Source organism: Alligator sinensis, unplaced genomic scaffold, assembly GCF_000455745.1.
Source record: "Alligator sinensis unplaced genomic scaffold, ASM45574v1 scaffold197_1, whole genome shotgun sequence".
Lineage (NCBI taxonomy): Eukaryota > Metazoa > Chordata > Crocodylia > Alligatoridae > Alligator > Alligator sinensis.
The window spans coordinates 410,744-429,455 of record NW_005842928.1 but is presented as its reverse complement, the minus strand read 5'-3'; the positions used below and the strand labels follow the sequence as shown (position 1 = coordinate 429,455).

The following is an 18,712-nucleotide window of genomic DNA, read 5'->3' as shown; positions in this document are numbered from 1 at the left end:
TGGTGGTATCTATTTCTAGCCATAGTGTAATGTGTTAGAAAGATTGTTCGGTTTTTAAAAAATCTTCTTAAAGGCTACAAGACATTCTTCAAAAAGGGCTAGTATGAATTGTTATATTTAATGTACTTGCATATTTATTGATCATTATACATATTCTACATACCAGCTTTTTGATTAGTAATGGAAACAAGCATGGCATGAGATACTGATTCATAAGTTTGGGTCATATTCCTCCATCTTGAAACTCTGTTGAACCTCTGAAGCTGTACATGTAGAATGGCCAGAAGCCTGGCTATTTTTGTGTGCAAGATATCTGTAGCTGATACTTAAAAACTGTTTTCATGTGGAAGCTAGTGTTTTTCAAACTGAATATAAGAGGCAAATAAAGATTTTACCAGCCTTTGCCTCGAAGGCAGAAAGCTAGTCATCAGAATGAACTGTAAAGGTTATCCAAATATTTCCCCCAATAGAATAAGCTTATGAAGAATAGATTTCACAGTGCTACCTTAATAGATTGCAATGGAAATTGTCTGAATTTCATGATCAGTTATAACAGGCCACAGAAGGGCTTTGTAATTAGAATTATTGGAACTAGAATAGTTCTTGTCCGTTTAAAGCCAATGCATTACAATATTACAAAAGAAAAGAAACTGTTAGTAGGCCCATATATAAACTGTGGGCAAAGAAATGGAGACAACTTAGAAAGTTTACACAGAAAGAGCAAAGAACAGGCATCGAACATCAATAATGAATTGCTACAACAGTCAGTTGAAGACATTTCTTGGGAATCATTAGAAAAGAAGCTGTACCCATTTGCACAGTCCAGCAATTTAAAGTTGTGAGGGTGAGAAGCACTTACTGCCATGAAGTAAAAGTGAAATGTATCTTTAAAATAAAGTTTTTAATTAGAACTGGCAGTTCTGAACCTCCTGTTGGCAGTGACCAACCTGCTGAAAAAATGCCCAATGCTGTATTGCCTGTAAAGTGCATTGCCATGCTGCTTTAGTACTTAACAATAAAAAAGGACAATTGACATTTACAACTGAACATTTTATTTAAATATTACACATTAGGAAACTTTGCCCTTTTGTTGTTAAGATAGGATGGCAGAAGGCAGGGTAGATTTGCACCTTGCAGGCTAATTAAATCAGAGATGCATAACATGTTTTCACAAGCAGTGGGCTTACTTTATCAGATATTGTGGATGATGCTGTGGGTGATGGGGATAAGACAGGATGGCCATTTTAATGACTAGCACTTATGGTGGACTCCAAATAGAGCTGATATCATGCACAGTGTCACTTTGTAATCCTATGTAACGTCCAGCAAGTCTTCACTGATGTGAGCAGTATTCATGTGGACCCTGGTTCAGGAAGTCACTTAAGCATGTTTAAATTTAAATGTGTACTTCAGTTGCACTGACTTCAGTGGGACTTGAGCATATGCTTAAAGCTGAACTTGTATGTAAGACTGTTCTAAACAGGGAGATCGTCCTGGACAGGGGCCCTAGTTCCCCTTAAGAAAGGACTGTATTCACCATCAGGATTTTTGAGGTTTAGAGTCTTTATTTCAAATATACCTGAGTGTGCATTTTTGGAAATGAGAAACAAATTGAACCCTGTGGAATCTCCTGTTGCTGGACTAAGTAAAATTGGTGTTTTTTAACATTCATGGAAAAAAGTAACTTATTTTTAAGGGTCAGAAAGGTTAGGTGAATGGAAGAGCAAAGCGTCCCTTGCCACCTGTCTCTGCTTAATCTTCTGAGAAGAATGACCCCATCTCCTCTTCCTTCCTGCTGTGGTTTAGGGTCCTTTGTGGTTTCTGCATTCTTCCTCTTTTTTATTGTTTTGGCTGCTCTGTCATTTAGCAGAATCCATCTTTACTATAGTCCGAACCCAGCAAACCTTGGGCTGATCTCATCAACCGTGTGCTCAGCATGAGCATGAGTCATAATAGAAAGTAGAAATCTTAGCTCTTTCTAATTTGGCATTGTGGGGGAGGGGAGGGGATTCTGATATTTCCAAACTTATTTTCTGGAAGGAGTTTTGTCAGTTACGATAACCCAGTTTAGCACATAAATCTTTAAGCTGACTGGCAATTTCCAGTACACCACTCAGGGTCTAATTAAGGAGCAGCATTTTCTGTTAACCACGTATTCTAGTGGAAATGCAAGAATGTGAGGAACAATAGAAGCAGATGAGAACTGAATCAAAACAGACACAGCAAAATTGCTTGTTGGACCAAGGACCCTGATGGGAAGTGAGCTGGTCAGAAGCCCATTGTTGCTTCCAGTGAACAAGCATATCATGATACATACGCTCTACTCCCCAGTTTGAGGTTAAATAAATGGGAAAGGTAGGAGGCAGGCAACAAGAATACTTGGTTATTTAGGGCTTGCAACACAAAAATCAGGACAGCAAAAACTGTAATGAGGTAATGCCAATAGGAGGATTTGAGAGTAATAAGAACTTTTATAGACAGATCAGGAGAAAATAGGTCCATTAATAAATGAAGAGTAGTTGGTAATTAGAGATATATGTAGGTTTACAAATGTGAGAGAGCTGTCATGATTCAGTTTTCTGAACACTGCCTTCCGCCTGCTATTGGGAATGCTGGAAGTCAGCCCAACAAGGGTGTTACACAGCCATGCACATCTCCCTCTCTTGTGGAGATTTCCATATGTTTTCTCTTTCACCATTACTTTTTTTAATCAGAAGAACAAGTCATTTAGCAGGAAACGTGTTTTGCTCATTGCGCATAGTACAAGTAACAGTGAAATCTGTCAGTGAGGTCAGGTTTGCTCAGAGAAAGGAAGGAAAAAGTTAAAATTCTTTGGTGCTGATTCTGCAGTTGCTTTGCAGCTATGGAGTCTTTGGAAGTCATTGGTGCTGCAGAAGGGCCCATGGTAGGATCAGGGCCTGAGAAGGAAAAAGAAAGTGCAGTATGTTTGTTTAAGCTGTAAAAGCCATCTTGAATTAACTCACAGCTTTTCTGCCACCCAGGGTCTCCTGGGCTGAAATCCTGGCCTGTCTTCAAGTCAATAGGAGTTTTGCCGTTGGCTTCAACAGAGCCAGGAATTCACCCCTGGTGTTTAATTTAAAGCTTCAGGAAAGAAATCATAACATCTCCACTACATTTGTATAGTTACATAAACCACTAGTGAACAAATGAATGAGTCTGAACTTTGCTCTACCATCTGCTTTTAATTATACTGACTAAATAATAGAAAATAACTTGAAGCAATTAATAACAAAGAAGTATGATGATAAAAATAAATAATCTATTGATAGAACCAGACAGGGGAAAACTTAGGATAGTCAAATATTTTGTATCAAGGTCATTCATGTTGAATAATCTGCACTCAAGAATATTCTGAACATTGGGCATGTCTACATGAGATATGTACTGCGCAGTAGACTAATGAGCTGTGCAGTAAAAGTCTTGGTGTTTATGTGCGCACCCCTATTAGGCTGAAGTAAACTAATTTACTTGTATTTACAAATACTATCCTGTTGCAGAATAAATACTCTGAAGCCGCGCATGTGTAGATTCTGCACTAGTTGGCTGGGGCACAAGGGTGCTTCAGTGTGGGGGGCTGCCTGCTGGCTACCCTTGTGCCCCCGCCAGCCCCTCTGCTGCATGTTGAGCCTGGGGAGAGCAGCCCCAGGCTGGCAGGCTGACCCTCAGGATCCCTGACAGCTGGGGCTGCTTCAACCTGGCTCAACATGTTGCGCTCCCAGACGCACATTCAAATGGCAATAACCTCCGTAGTTTATTGCTCCAGAGTTTATTACTCCCAGGTACCCATTCAAATGGTGCACCTGGGAGCAATAAACTCTGGGGCAATAAACTCCAGAATTAATTGCTATTAATTCTATCGTATTAATTGCATATGTAGATGTTCCCACTGTCTAGTAGACTTATTTTACTAGTGCAAATTATTTTTGAAAAATCATAGGTAGCTGAGAGATATTGAGAAACAGGAAAAAGCCAATGTAGTATGTACAGGGGTGTAGGTTGGCTTCTTTACTCTTCATTTCATCCAGGAAGAGCACACACCAACTGCTGAAACTTCCTTAGCCTGATGAAAGGTTTTTGAACCCGAAAGCTTGCTTAATAATTGTTTTCCAACTATTTAAGTTGGTCTAATAAAAGATATCAGATTCACCCAAAGAACCTTGTCTGCCAATGTAGTATGTATATTTAAAAAAAAGGAAAACTTACAGTTCTACAGATTACCAATCAATTTAACCTCTGTCCTTGGAACCAGTAACATGAAACCAATTCACTAAGGCTAAATCTCTTAAATTGAGTGGCTAATATTATGCAGCTAATTCCATATTTAAAGTTATTTAGATATCAGTGGGAGTTAGGTGCTGAAATACCTTTGCACATATAGGTCCTAAATCTGTCTTTAGGCATTCAAATGTACTTATTTGCCTATTCAAATTAGGCCCATTTTCAAATATTACTGCCATACAAAATCACTTGAGTACATATTAAATATTTTGAGATCTGGCTGACAGATTGCAAAAAAAGTAGTTGTCAATGGGAAATTATCCTTTAATGACATGTTTCCAGGAGAGCTCCCCAGAATTGGTACTTAGTTTGATGCTATTCAACCTTTTTCATCAATGGTTCAGACATAAATATAAAATAATTCTGACAAAATTTGCAAAGGAAATAGAGGTTGGTAGAATGGTAAATAAATTATTAGGACATGATAGTTATATAGAGTGAACCAGATCAGATGAGAAGCTGGGCCTTGTCAGACAGAATGAGGTTTACAGTGAAATGCAAAGTTATGTCTAGGAACGAGGAATGCGGACCAAAACGACAGAATGGGACTGAAGCAAGCAGGGACTGAAAAGACTTTAAAGGTCACAGTGGACAAAAAACTGAATGTGAGCTCCCAGAGTGCTAGAGCAGCAAAGGGCAAATACAATCCATGGCTTTATTAAAGGAGTAATAAGTAGGGAGGAGACTTAATGGCATTAGTAGGACAAATATTAGAATAATACAAGCAGTTCTGGTGTCTGCATTTTTAACAAGGGTGCTGGAAAGTTAAAACACACAGAAGAGAGTTTTTGCCAAATGATTCGACTACTGGAGAAGATGCTTTACAACAGAAGGGTTAGGACTTATCTACACCATATGCTGGTGCTTCTAGGGTGGCATGCTCATAAGCAGATCTGGCCCATTTGCTCCCATTTACACATACCAAACCCAAAAATGCAGCTGTGAGGCCACTATGGAAGCAGCCCCTGCTGCCACTCTCAAGCACAAGGGAGACAGAAGTCCTGAGAGTGGCTGTGGAGGGATTCCCCAGAACAGCTTCTCTGCTGAAGTTCTAGGGTTGGTACATGGAAGCGAGAGCATGTGGGCAGGTGTGCTTCAGGGCTCAGCAGCCTCTAAAGGACCGGGGTGTAGTGTTCAAGTTTGTTAATTTTGTCAGAATAAAGACGAGAGGTGACTTGACTTCAGTGAGGAATTCTTCTTCACAGGGAGGAAAAATATTGAGTACTAAAGGGCTCTTTAATTTGGAGGCTGAAGCCAGGTTTTTAACAGTGAGCTTGGTTCATCATTGGAACAAACTGAAGGGAATGGGTATCTTTCCCTTTCTTAATGTCTTCATCGCAGGATGGGATACCTTTCTGGAAAATATGCTTTAGTCCAGAGCTGTCCAACAGGCACCCCATGGGCCATATGCCACCCCCAAAGGGTTAAACTGTGGCCTCCAGGCTCTGGGTCTGGGCACTGCTTCCCCCTTTGCTCTCTTACTGCTGCCATTGGAGTTTCTGCCTTCTCCTCCCTCCTCCAGCTTCTGCTGCTTGCTGTTGAAAGCCCATGGCCAGAGGGCTCCAGGGGACTTGGGAACTGCACGGTGTGTCAGGGGCCTGTGTGGTCTGGTGGAGAGGGCTGCGCAGTACTGTGTGTGGTTCATGTAGTCTGAGCCTAGGGTATGTGTGGCCTGTGCAGAAGTTGAACAGCCCTGCCTTAGTTAAACACAAGCTACTGAACTTTTTACAGGGGTAAGAATGAACTCTACTGGGCTCTGAGACATAGTAGGTCAGACTAATGGTCCATTCTGACCTGGAGCTCTGTGACTCTGTGGAAGTCTTCTCCTGTGATGCAACCAAGTTGTCCCACCAATATCAAAGAAGGAATAGGGAATAGGAGGGGCAAAAACAGTAGACAATATGGGTTAAGAAAGAATGAATCTTATTAAATGAAGTTGATTTTTTAAACAAAATTGCAGAATTAGGAACCAATCCTGTAAACATTTCTTGAAGGGAATGTCTGCATAAGCCAATATGATAGTGTTCGGATACCAAGGCCATACATAGAAAAATCAGGTAGTGAAATATGTAGAGTGGATGAAGGAGATACTGTAGATATAAATAGATTTGGATCTGAAAAGTGTTTGATACTCATTTGTGAAGCCTTACTTGAAAAATAAATAGAATTGTTTTGGAAAGAAACACTGCCATAAAGCCTGGCTAAAGAGTGTGAATAAGGTGTAATGATACATTTTAATATATTAGAGTGAGTGGGGATGAATGAAAACTCCAAACCAGCATATTACTTAATCATGCATTTAACTTTAAGCCCAAGAACAGGAGCATTGTCTTCCACCACCCAGTCTGTAAATTCACTAGCCACAGCTAACAGAAGCTTCAGTGGGATGTGCTTTAAATTAAACACTCGTATGTGCTTTGCTAGACTGGAACCTACAGAAGTCTGGTTTGGCTGATAAAAGTCTGCAAATACCGAAAAGTGTGTAATGGTTTCATGGAAATCAATGGAGCTCCATTGATTTACACTGCCTAAGAGTGGGGCTTGAAGCATGGAGCAGAATTGTGTAAAAGCTTGATCTGGCTGTCATAGATTTATAGATGTCAGGGGCTGGAAGGGACCTCACAAGATCATCAGGTCTAGCCCCCCTGCTCTTAGGCAGGAAAGACTGCTGGGGTCAAATGACCCCAGCAAGGTGTGCATCCATTTGTCTTTACTTTGTGAAAGGGTAGGACTGCAGAATTGAGGCATGTGTGGAGCAGATCTTAGAGTGAGTGGTCTTAGATTATCCCAGGGGATTGTCTTGCTGGGATTTTTTGAGTAGGGCTGGACCAAACATCATACAGTGCACTCTAAGGATAAACCTTGTTTTAGGCTAGATGGTCAAAGAGTTCTTTTGAAAGTAAACTTTCTATCTAAGCTTTGTCATTCACCTTTAATAATGGTTTGTAAAATAACTCCTCTGCAATTTAATTTCTCAGGTTTATTTTTAACCCAAAGGGAATTGATAAAATAATTTTAAATAACAGGGACATAGACTATGTTTCAAAGAAATATGTTTGAAAAATGTTTCAAAGAAAGGGTGGGAACATTTCTTCTGGCTATTGTGTCTCTACTTGGGTACATCATAAAACAAAATCAATTTGCTGTGGATGAATAAGATTTTTACAGGGCTCTAAGGCAGTTAGCTCCCAAATCCAGTTAAAAGCCAAGATGAGTTGAGCACCTAACTGCTAAGACCAGCCTTTTTGGCAGCTGTGCCACAAATTAAGCTCTGTACCTTCCCAGAGCGCCACTCTGATCAACTTCCTCTGCTTGATCTTCTGCCTTCTGCTTCTTACTCTTTGCTCCTTGCATGGTCTGCTGCTGTACTTTCTCCCTGCTCCCTGCCTGGTGGTCTGCTGTTCTACTTTTTGCTTCCTGCCATATTTGCCACTATGCTGTCTGTCTGCCTGCACCCTGATCTGCTGCATGCCATAGACAAGGGTCACCCATGTGACTTGTGGCACCACTGCTGCAAGTTGGCCACCCCTGACTTCAACAGTATGAAACTCACAGTGTATAAGATGAATAAAACTGGTCTGAAGATAGCAAAAAGAATAGATCCTTTATGGAAAGATTCAAGAATATCATATATTAAGGATTAGAATGGACATACAAAAGGCTTGTTGTACAAGACTGAAGAAGGTGGCCAGATAAATTTAATAAAAAATAATTGAAGTTGATAGGATTTTAGGTCCTAAAAGAATTTCATATTCTATAAATAATTTCCAGATTTATAATATAATTAGTGTCATACCATTTTAACTATTATTTTTTAAATAGTTCTCATTTTGTCTGAAAGAACATCTACTCTGATATTTTTCTTTCATAACTTTAATAATAAAAACTAAATGTTAATATTGGCAGGGCTTTGGACTGGGGAAGTTTTCTGTGGCACTGCTCTGGGTACGACTGGCTGAAATCCCTGCAACCACACAGGATGCAAAGAGAAAGAAAAGGAAAGGCTGACTGAATCATAATTAGGGTGGAACTTCATTGACCTCAAAGATCTCAGAGCTCTCAGAGGTTCAAAAGCAAAATTTGTCCCCTTAAGAGAAAGGTCATCAAATAGGGCCAAAGTTTCTACCTGAATAAAGATCTGGAGCTCTATTCCACTTGTGTCTTCCTCATTTGTTCCTTTTGTCTGGTTTTATATTATTGTGCTTCACCCCTTTCTACCCTCATGGTCCTTGACTCCCTATCTATCTCAAGGTATACTCTCAGCAGTCTAGATCAGAGGATAATTCACTATTACATCCCAATGGTGCATGGCTCCTGCCTGCAGTGCTGCAATCTGCACATGCTGGCACGGAGCCAGCCTGCTCTGGTGCGAAGGTGTGCACCAGTGCGCCAGGAGGACTCTGTGTCAGCACATGCAGGCTCTGGGACTCTACGAGAGGTGAGTGCTGCTGGGGGCTCTGCTTGCTGCAGCCATGACCACCCCAAGGGCCTGCTGCTGCTGATCCACTGTGTACCACAACCCCCCTCCATGCCCCTTCACAACTCTCCCACAAACCCCACACCCACCCACACACCCCACATACTGCCATACCCACACCCCTTCACAAATCCCCACAACCCCCCCCACAACCCCCACCCCTTCACAACCCCCAACACCCTGCATATATTTCTAAGGAAGGTTCAAATAGAGTTATACTTAGTTTAATTTGTAAAACAATAAAAGTATTTAATTTTGCATAATTTTTAGTTTTTCTGCACATAATTTTAAATATTTCTGTACATAATTCCTTGGGGTGTATAGAGGGATCTCAGCAGGAGCTCTGACTTTCCATGATGAAAAACTGAAAATCAAATGCCAAATATATATAGATATTTTGAATTTATTTTATTATAGTGACTGAGGCACTGGTAGGCTTCCAAATACTTTAAAACTGTAAATATATCAATAAAACATTGTGTTCAACTGATACCTATACTTACCTACCTTTCATTTTAAATATGGATTTGGGGTTTTTAATTAGAGAATTTGCATTTTTATCAGAGAACTTGTGATTTTTTTTTATCAGAGAAAACCAGGATCCCTGTTGATCAGCTCCCAGGCTATCCCTGAGATATGCAGATATAGAGATAAAGGAGACTTATGGTCTCTGAGGAAGTTAGTGACCCAGTGGGGGAGAGAGTTTGTTTCGTTACACAGCCCGTGAGTTTGATTTTACGTTCTGACAGAACACTGGTGGACTGGATGTGGCTCTCAGGACATCTAGAGGCCACAGGGTTGTGCCTAGTAGGGCACATAGTATTAGGCAGCCTAGCCCAGAGTCAGGGACCAGAGGCCTAAGGGCTCACCTAGAGTGAGACACAGGGGCCAGGGGCCCAAGCTGTGAGAGATAGGGGCCAGGGGCCAGACAAGGCTGAGACTCAGGAGTTGGGCCACAGAAAGTGGACCCAGGCTGTCTACAGCAAAAAGTAACCAGTGTACTAAAGCCCAGAAGGCTGAAAATGATACAAACTGGTGCATGGATCTAGAATAGCATCTGTGAGGCATGGGCATAGCTGTAGGGGCAGTTGGAGGCCACAAATAGCTCATAAGGTGACAGGTGCCCGGGGCACTAGTGAAGTTAAGAGGGGCATGTCTGAGTGTCTCAGGGATCAAGGTAGAGTAGGACTAGGCTCACTTGGGGACCCTGGGCATCCTCCCTTCTACAACAGATAAATAATTCCATCAAAGGTGTGGCAGGATGGAGGAAAAAGGAGGAGTCAAGTGGGACAGGAATTTCGTGGCCACCAGGAGGTACTTTGGCTGCCCCTGGGGCCTGATCCTGCCATAGTGAGACAATGATGAGAATGAACCTTAAAGCTTACAGCAGCATGAGAGTGATTTCTTCCTTTGCACAGACACGGGTTCTTAGCAATGATCTCGGTTACAGAGATCACAATTTCCATTCTGTGGGAAATTCCAATATTTTGAAAATAAAAGTTTGAAATTATAGAAGTTAGAATTAAGACTTAGGAAAAACGTAGATTGAAAATGATTGAAATACTCCTTTTTCATAAGTCAAATAATTTCATTTTGGTAATGTCAAAACATTACATAAAATGTAATGCAGTATAGCAATAATTTATGTAATATTTTACATAATGACATTATACAAATCAAAGTAACATTTAATGAAACAAGGAAGTCAAAGTAAAATATTTTCAGCTTACTGAAAGAAACAAAACATAATTTGGCTTTCTTCTGTTCAAAGTTTTTGGCAAAATCTGCACATTCCCACTAAACATTTTAATCCCCCTCTGCATTTCCCGACAGCAAACTGTTCCTCTGAAAATATTGCAAGCAGTTCTCAGTGCAGTCTCTAAGAACATTTTGAAGAACTCCTCATACCTCTGGAAAGACAAGGCAGCTGGACTGGTACCACTGATACCAGCACAGATTCCATTTTTGGAGTTATATCTATATTACCCCAGAAAAACAGGTACTATCCCAAATGATAGGTAGGTGTACTTAAATATGGGTGCATCTAGGGTAACACATGAATATAATGTGTAATCACTGCTAAATGAATGTTATTATATTTGCAGTGCAGTATAGCTCTTTCAAAGTGTTCAATAGTGGTGGAAGGAGTTAGACAGTCCTGAGCATATGTCACCATGGCAATAGATGCAGTTAGCAAATACTGTATTTTCTCACATACAGTATGCACCCAAAAAATATGCACCTTGTTTTTTTAAGGCAGAATGTAGGAAAAAAAAAGATTTTTCCAGAGCTAACTTTTTGTATAGAGAAAGTTGTCCTTGACACACAGAGCATCCAGGAAGTATGGCATCTGAGGAGATAGTCTGAATGAAATAGAAGACAGCAGGAACTTCCTGGTGTGGCTGGAAGCTCCTGGTGCCAGCTGCCTCCTCCACATTGTCTCCTGAGATGCCATATTTCCTACACACCCAATGGTCCCAGGAGGATTTACTTTATGTCACAAAATGTTAGGTCCCAAATCCTTGTAAGAGCAGCAACAAGACTGTTAGTTTTTCATTATAAGTAGTTCTTTTATATAAGTTCCTGTAAATAAAGTCTTTTTTCCACATCACAAACCTATCAGTAGGTCACTTGCAGCTTCAGGCACTAACTACAGTGTTGAAGCTATGGCTGAGAGAGGATTAACTCACGACTGCCTCTTCAGCTTGCTGTGCCCAGTCATCTTTGAAGCTGCATGGCATGCACAGTCTCTGCAGGTGTGCTTTTTTCCCAGCAAAGAAAACAGCTTTCACGCTTAACATACATACCCAAATTTTGCGGGGGTGTCAATTTTGAGGGGAAAGGCATATGTTGTATACGATAAAATATGGTACTGTAATCCACCTCACTTAGGTGGATATTTGGCTACAAATGTGTCCTTCACTCTTTATTTATTTGTAAAAGTCTATGATGAAAATAAGAGAGAAGGCAGCTAAGATGTAAAGTCTAGGGGATGATTTTGTTCTTCTCTTATCAACTACCCAGATAGGCTAGCTGCCAGTCAAATTAAAATTCTCACTTGAGGAAATGAATGAGGGCCTGCTGTAGGTGCAGAAATCTGCTGTTTATACAGCTGCACAAGTTCTGTTAATAATCAGCCAATATAGACCAAGCCTTCACACAGATACACAAAAATTTGTAGTAATGCTTGGGAAGTTGAATGCAAGTTCTTTGGCTCATCTTTGTCAAACATCTAGGGAAAACAGAGATTGCACAGTCTTCTTTTCATGCTCACATATTTGCCATGCCACTTTTCCGGGATTTATACATGCTTAATCCTATCATAAAACAAAGCCTGGAAAGTGGGAGTCAGGTGGTGTATATATAAAATCCCTAACATGGGCACCTGGCAGGTGAAGAGCCAGTCTTCAGAAGTCTGAAAACACTGACCCAGCTTAAATACAGAGGACTCTGATTGCAAAGCAATACCTTTTCTTCTTGAACCCATCATGGTTGTATTTCTTCCTTTTGCAACTGTGCATAATGCATAATAATACGAGAGAGAGAAAGATCCCTTGCCATTCAAAATAAGTGAATTATCTTTTGGGGGCCCATTCTCTGCTCCAACAGATGGACAACAAATCATGAAGGGTCGCTGAGATTACTAGTTGAAGGGCTGCAGGATCATAGAGAAGTGGAAGCCATAATATTATATAAAACCTGATGTTCAAGGAAAGACTAATTGTTATATGTGGACCAACGTGTTTGGATCAAACATCAGCACATTCATGGATTTGAACACCAGTCATTTCAGACAATTCCTGTTCCTATGTTTCTTATCTGTCTTTGATTAATGGCTTGAGACTCCTCTTCTCTAGCCTAGGCTCTCCTATAGTAAATACAGTGCACGTATTTTAAGACACACGGAAGTATTATGTATAGCTATATATGCATAGGTTCATTACATTGTTATAGCCTGGTTTTATGTGTATGTTCCTGTTTAACTTGCTTTAATTTATGATTCCCATCTTATATTGTCATTTCAGACTACAGGTCAATGCCTCCTACTCCTCCACTCTCGTTCAGGAAAAGAAACAGAGACCTGTGCACATAGGGATATGTCTGATTCTAGTACATGCTTTTTATATCCCTTTGTGTCCAAATCACTGCCAGTTATGATTACGTGTCCTAAGAAACAGCAGTAAGGCTGACAGGAGGTATGGCTCCCTAGAAAGTTTTTTGATTAGCTCAGTTGTTCTTTTAGAGTCACATGAGACCTAACATGTCTATGTGAGCACAGATCAGATTTTCAGTTCATATTTAGAAGTGAGGTTTTTCAACATGTCTTGGCTTGTCTGAGCTAGCACGGGTTTACGAGTGAGCCAGGCAACGAAGGGAATCTATTGCCCAGACTAAACATGGGGTGTATAAGCAAAATTATATCACTTTTTGAAACAGATGGAATTCTCCAGTACTAGTTCACTCTAAAATGATGAGGATTGTGATCTTTGCCCCTTGGTACTCATTTATATGGGTTAATCTATTTTTGATGTTTCCTTCTTTCTGGTACAGCTTGGGGCAAGATACTAGTTTGCCTATGTAATCATAAAAAGAAACAGAAGACTGCCTGAAAACCCCCCAGAAACAGATAAATCACAAGAAACACCAAGAGACAGAGAGTGCACATCACCCTCCAGATTAGAGATTCGCCTCCCACCGAATAGAAATCCGTCTATTTCAAAATGTGATGTAACTATGCTCACATACCAAATGTGAGAAGCAGATCACAGGGCACATCTACACAAGATGATTTACTGTGCAGTACACTAATCTACTCTGCAGTAAGGCATCACCATCTACACGTGTGCAGCATTCACTGCACAATAAATTAGCCTTCTGTGCAGTAGTGCATGTGTAGACAGCTGACTGGGAGCAAATTGCTTCCGGTCAACCAAGGCAGCAGGGGGTGGGGGAACTGTTGCCTCCCCCTGGGCAGATGCCTCCCATCTGGGGGAGGGAACAGTTTCCCAGCCCTGTGTTCTAATCTACTGATTTGGGCACAGGGTTGGGAAGCAGCTGCCCAGGGGGTGGACAGCTCCCCACATCCCCTGGAGTTCAGGTCTGAACCTGGTGCCCCCTGCCAGCACAGGGATGGCACCCGGGGAGTCTGAAGCTCCCCCTGGCTGCCGGGGGGTGGGGAGGAGAGGGACAGAGAAGGGCAGGAGTAGCATGAACTAAACTGCTCCCGTTGGGTGCAAATTTGCTCCTCATGGGCACACCTGTTGACACACTCCCAGGGAAAACTTACTGCACAGTATTTTACTGCACAGTAAGCTTACAGTGCCTTAACAGCACGTTTCGATGCACCCACAGAGTCCTCCTTCTTAGTCTGACTCATTGGGTCAAACTCTCTTGGGTGGGTTACCTGCATTGCATATCTCAGCATAGGAAAGTACAGCCTCCATGAGGCAGGGGTATATAATGGGCAGGGCTGGGAAATGATTGCTGTCTTGACTTTTTCCTCACTCCTCTCAACACAACCACCACCAAGACTGGAACAGGTCATCATCTGCCACTGCTGGTTCAATATTTCTGCATATTCCCCCTTGGAGTAAGGGGGCAGTCATAATTCCCTTTCTGGGCTGCTCCTGGGAATGTGCAGCTGTATGTCATGCCTTTAATGAGGGCACATTTTACAGTCCTAAACTATAAAACTTGGGATGAATTATTATAGCCTTTTGATAATATCTGAGTGCAACACTATGGGATGGAAATAATTCTTACTGCAGAGTCAGACAGTAGCTTATACACAACCAATGGATCCAACCAACCAATAACTGAAATAGAAGGTTGCTTAACTCAGCCTCAAAGATACAAACACTGACTTTTTGTCTAAGAAATATTGTTATGTGAATTCTTCAGGCAGAATCTGTCAAATACTTGTATACATTTTCTTTGACTGTCTTTTATTCACCAGAATATTAGTGGTTAGGAGACGGAGAGTGGGTTGACACATTTGCTGGCATATGTCAAGGAACCCAGTGAAGTGAAAGGCATGTCAATCATGAACTTTTCTGCTTTAGTAAGTTGCAGGCAGAAGTGACTGCCACAGTAGCTTAATGGTCCTAAATTTATCCACACCCACTGGCTTCACATTGTGGTTTCAGACTTGCCAGGATTCTTTAGCCTTTCTCTTCAAGCAAGCCACAAATTCAGAGAAATGAGTGGGTGATCATGCTATGTTAAAGGGACACGAAGGGCATAGGAAATGTATCTAGCAGGGTACTATTTACATCTAAGAAAGCATTAGTAATCATAGGAATTTACATGGCCCTTACAGGTAGGAGGATCTCAAAAAGCTTTATAGATTGACTAAGAATAATTGAAACACGAGGGATGAAGTTCAGAGGCTGTTTAACAGTGTATAGAAACTCTCCATAGCAATTTGAAAGAGGTAAAGAATACTTTGTCCAGTTTTCATAGAGGGATTTTTCTGGGAGTGAGCAACATGATTCTAAAACGAGATAGCTGAAGTGTAACAGTATTTACAAAACCCAGATGTCCCCCCACCCCCCTGGCTGAATTTAAAGGGGGTAGACTGATTATGAGGTAGACGGACAACTTTTTGAAGATCTCACCTCAAACCTGGGACAATCACACAATATATAGCATATCCCACACTTGGATGGGCAAGTGCAGCCTACTCATTCCCAAACCACTATCACACCTCAATCAAATCACCCTCAAAATAACAGGAGATGGTGCAGGCATGACAACACAATGCCTAAAATATTATTGCTGCCTGCATATTGTATACAACTACCAGATTGAGACAAAGTATAGGGGAAAGTAAATACACCTGACATGCCTTTGATATCAACTACATGGCTGAAAACTCTGTCCTTATAGATTATTGTAGGTTTAGGATAGGGCAGGTTATTGTATTATAAACATTCCTAAATTATTTGGGAGGGGAAGTCATACTGAGCTGTCCACTGACTTCTAGCTGTCAGTACAGAAAAATATGGTCCTTGCAATTTATTTGATGTTTGAGACAAAACAACGTTATTCATAACACTGAATGAAACTTTGCATTATCCTGTGATCAGTGCAACCCTGCCCAAATTGCCAGATAACATAAATCTCCTGTTGTGAAACATCATCATGTACTTTAGATCTTGTACCTCCAGTGATTAATGAACTAGCTGCTTGCATACTGGATGGTGAGTCTAAATATTGATGATCACTGGATGATGTAAATTGCAGTTAGTGATGTATCCTTTGTTAGAAGGCAGGGTGGATATCCACCTTCATAGGTTAGCTGAAGAAGGTACATAGATAGAGCATAAGATTTCATGAATTCAAGTTTACAGATACGTTGTTGATGATGCTATAGGCAGTTTAAGGGTATATGAATTCAGTAGCATACAGGGACATTTATGTACATTCCTGCATGTGTGAAAGCTAATATAATCTGTGCTGCTACAAGATATTTGATTTTGCAATCCTCGAACTCCCTGTAGGAGTTGTGATTCTCCATAGAAGGCGGATTGTGCCCAAGCATACATATTGGGACCAGGTGGGTAGGAACCCACAGCTATATCACACTCCTGGTGGATGGAAATCTCTGGATGAAAAGAAAGAGCAGTATACTATGTGAACCAGGCTACCTTAATGAGACTCCATGGCCATGGGCACAGGAATGGATCAACACATGCCAAGTTGAGCTGCCTTATCTGCCTTATCTAAAAAAAAACCTGAACACAGTATGTGGCTCCTAGAAGGGATGTGGCCCCAACTCAGCAGTGGAAAATTTACCCTTGGGTGAATCAGAGGCAACTTTCTCGTGCTTTCAAGTTCTCACCTTACAGTGCACTGTCTATTCTTTTGCACACTTTCAAATGCCCAGCTTGCCTGAGTGCAGTTGTGACAGTGCAGTTACTCCAGGCTTATGCCATGAGCATCACCTCTCTGTTTGTGTGCCCGTGGCCTATGACATGCTTACTTTAAAGAGCTATTTCCCTTTTTCCCACACAGAGAAAGCAGACTCAGGCCTTTATTTAGCTTGGAGGATAACTTCCACAGAACTATATTTGTGTGGAATGAATGCAATGTATTTAGAGGATCAGAATACATGTTTAAGAAGTAAGAGACCACAATTTGCCTTCAGCGTTATGGTCCTGACCACAAGGCTTCCCCTTGTTCCTTCTATCTGAAAAGTTATTCTCAAAAATGTAGTCCTCATTTATTTTTCTTTTCCTTATTTTCTGAGAGAAGAAAATATAAATAAGCTCCAAAGGACATCTTGCTACCGAGTTCTTTCTCAGTTTCACTTCTCTTTACTTATGTATTCATTAAAGAAAATCTCATCAGAAATAAATGTTATGAGATTAGCAGAATGACCACCAGAGTTCAGATACTAAATAATTTTTAAAGAATTGGTTCAATGACATGAAGGAAGTTGTAGTTTAAACACCAGGATAAATTATTTTGTTAAATATTATTTAAAAGTTACTGACCTGAAATAAAACCAGAACTATCCCTTTCTTCCAAAATTCAAACAAATTTTGGTATTCTATCCCCATTTGTGAATTTTACTGGGTCTCCTCTGTTTGTTTTTCAGATAAGAACAGTTTCTGTTTCATATTTGTATGGCAAGCTGTTTCTAAAAAGAAAAGATCTTAAGGTTGGAGTTGTTATTTACTTTCCCTTCTAATCTTATGAGAAGATTTCTGTAAGAAAAGCAAGTAGATTTGAGTCTAGGATTTTCTGTCTACATAGAAAGCATGAATATCAGCCAAGGATCTTTCAATTTACCAGAAAGAAAACAATTAGTTTTACATGCCAGATTAATAGAAAGAACTTTAAGAACTTCACTCAGATTTCTGTAAGGTTATTAAGGACAAGGACAATAGAACTTAGTTTGAAAGAAAATTCAGAGTTTACCAACTAAGTTGCCTGATAGAGCTTGTTTGTCTTTTCAACTGTTTGGATGGAGGATATAGAACTGGGAGGAACCTCATGGGTCATCAAGTCCTCTTGTGAGCATGTCATACAAAATGATCAAGCATATTTGGGGGAGCAGCAATTCTGATGGTGCTAAAGCTATTAAAGCATAGCTCTGGGTGTCAGAAGCATGTCATGCATTTCCATTTCCACTGTGTGACCTTGAGCAAATAGTTAACCCTGCTATAAAAGGCAGACCAGAGAACACACCTAGCACCATAATGCACTATATGTCAAGTGCCCCGAGATCCTCAAATGTTGTCCACAATAATTTCATGGGAACACAGGACTGGAAAGGACCTCCTGTGTCTTGGAGTCCTCCGTGCCCTTCTCTTGTAGGCAGCTACCTCACATAACCCCTTTTGTAAACCCTGATCAAGCTTCATCTTGAAGCTAATTAGGTTATTTTTTTTGCCCCCATGATAACCCTCTTTCTGGAAGGCTGTCCCAGAGGCAGCTCTGCTACCTTCCAGCCTCAATCTATTCCTGGTCAGTTTGTACCAGTTAGGGATTTTTCTCCCCCTCTTCCTTTATGATGATTTCATTTGAGGGGAAAAGAAAGGTCTTATTTTTGGAATCCGTTGTCCAAAGCTTGGGCTTTTCTCTGAACCCACGGGGGAAAAGTGCCAACAAGGCTGGAGGCGAGAGTCAGACACTGTGAAAAAGCCCAAGGAAGAAAAGCCCCTTTCTTACACAGACGCGGGCTTTCCAATCTCCGCACAAGCAGCTTTGTATCCCTAACTATCCCAGAGCCCAGCAGCACCGGGGGCAAGGGCAAATCCTGCCATAGCGGCTTGCGGGGGCGCGTCCTCTGAGGAGAGCCGGGCGCAGGCAGAGCCCCGAGGCGCGGGAGGGATGGCGATTTCGTTAGTGGAGGGATGGAGATGTCGCCGGCGGCTCCCGGAGGGCTCTGGGCTGCGGCCGCCTCCCCTGCAGCACCCCTCGGGCTCA

At 41.2% G+C, this 18,712-nt stretch overlaps 1 long non-coding RNA gene across 1 annotated transcript; it reads right to left on the bottom strand.

Moving 5' to 3' along the window:
- Nucleotides 1-1,035: 1,035 nt before the first annotated feature.
- LOC112548107 lies at nt 1,036-17,392 on the bottom strand. The gene is made up of 2 exons (XR_003091913.1): nt 17,275-17,392; nt 1,036-2,918 (listed from the first exon to the last, which is right to left on the bottom strand). It is a non-coding gene; the product is annotated as an uncharacterized LOC112548107 (long non-coding RNA).
- Between the last annotated feature and the right edge of the window lie 1,320 nt (nt 17,393-18,712).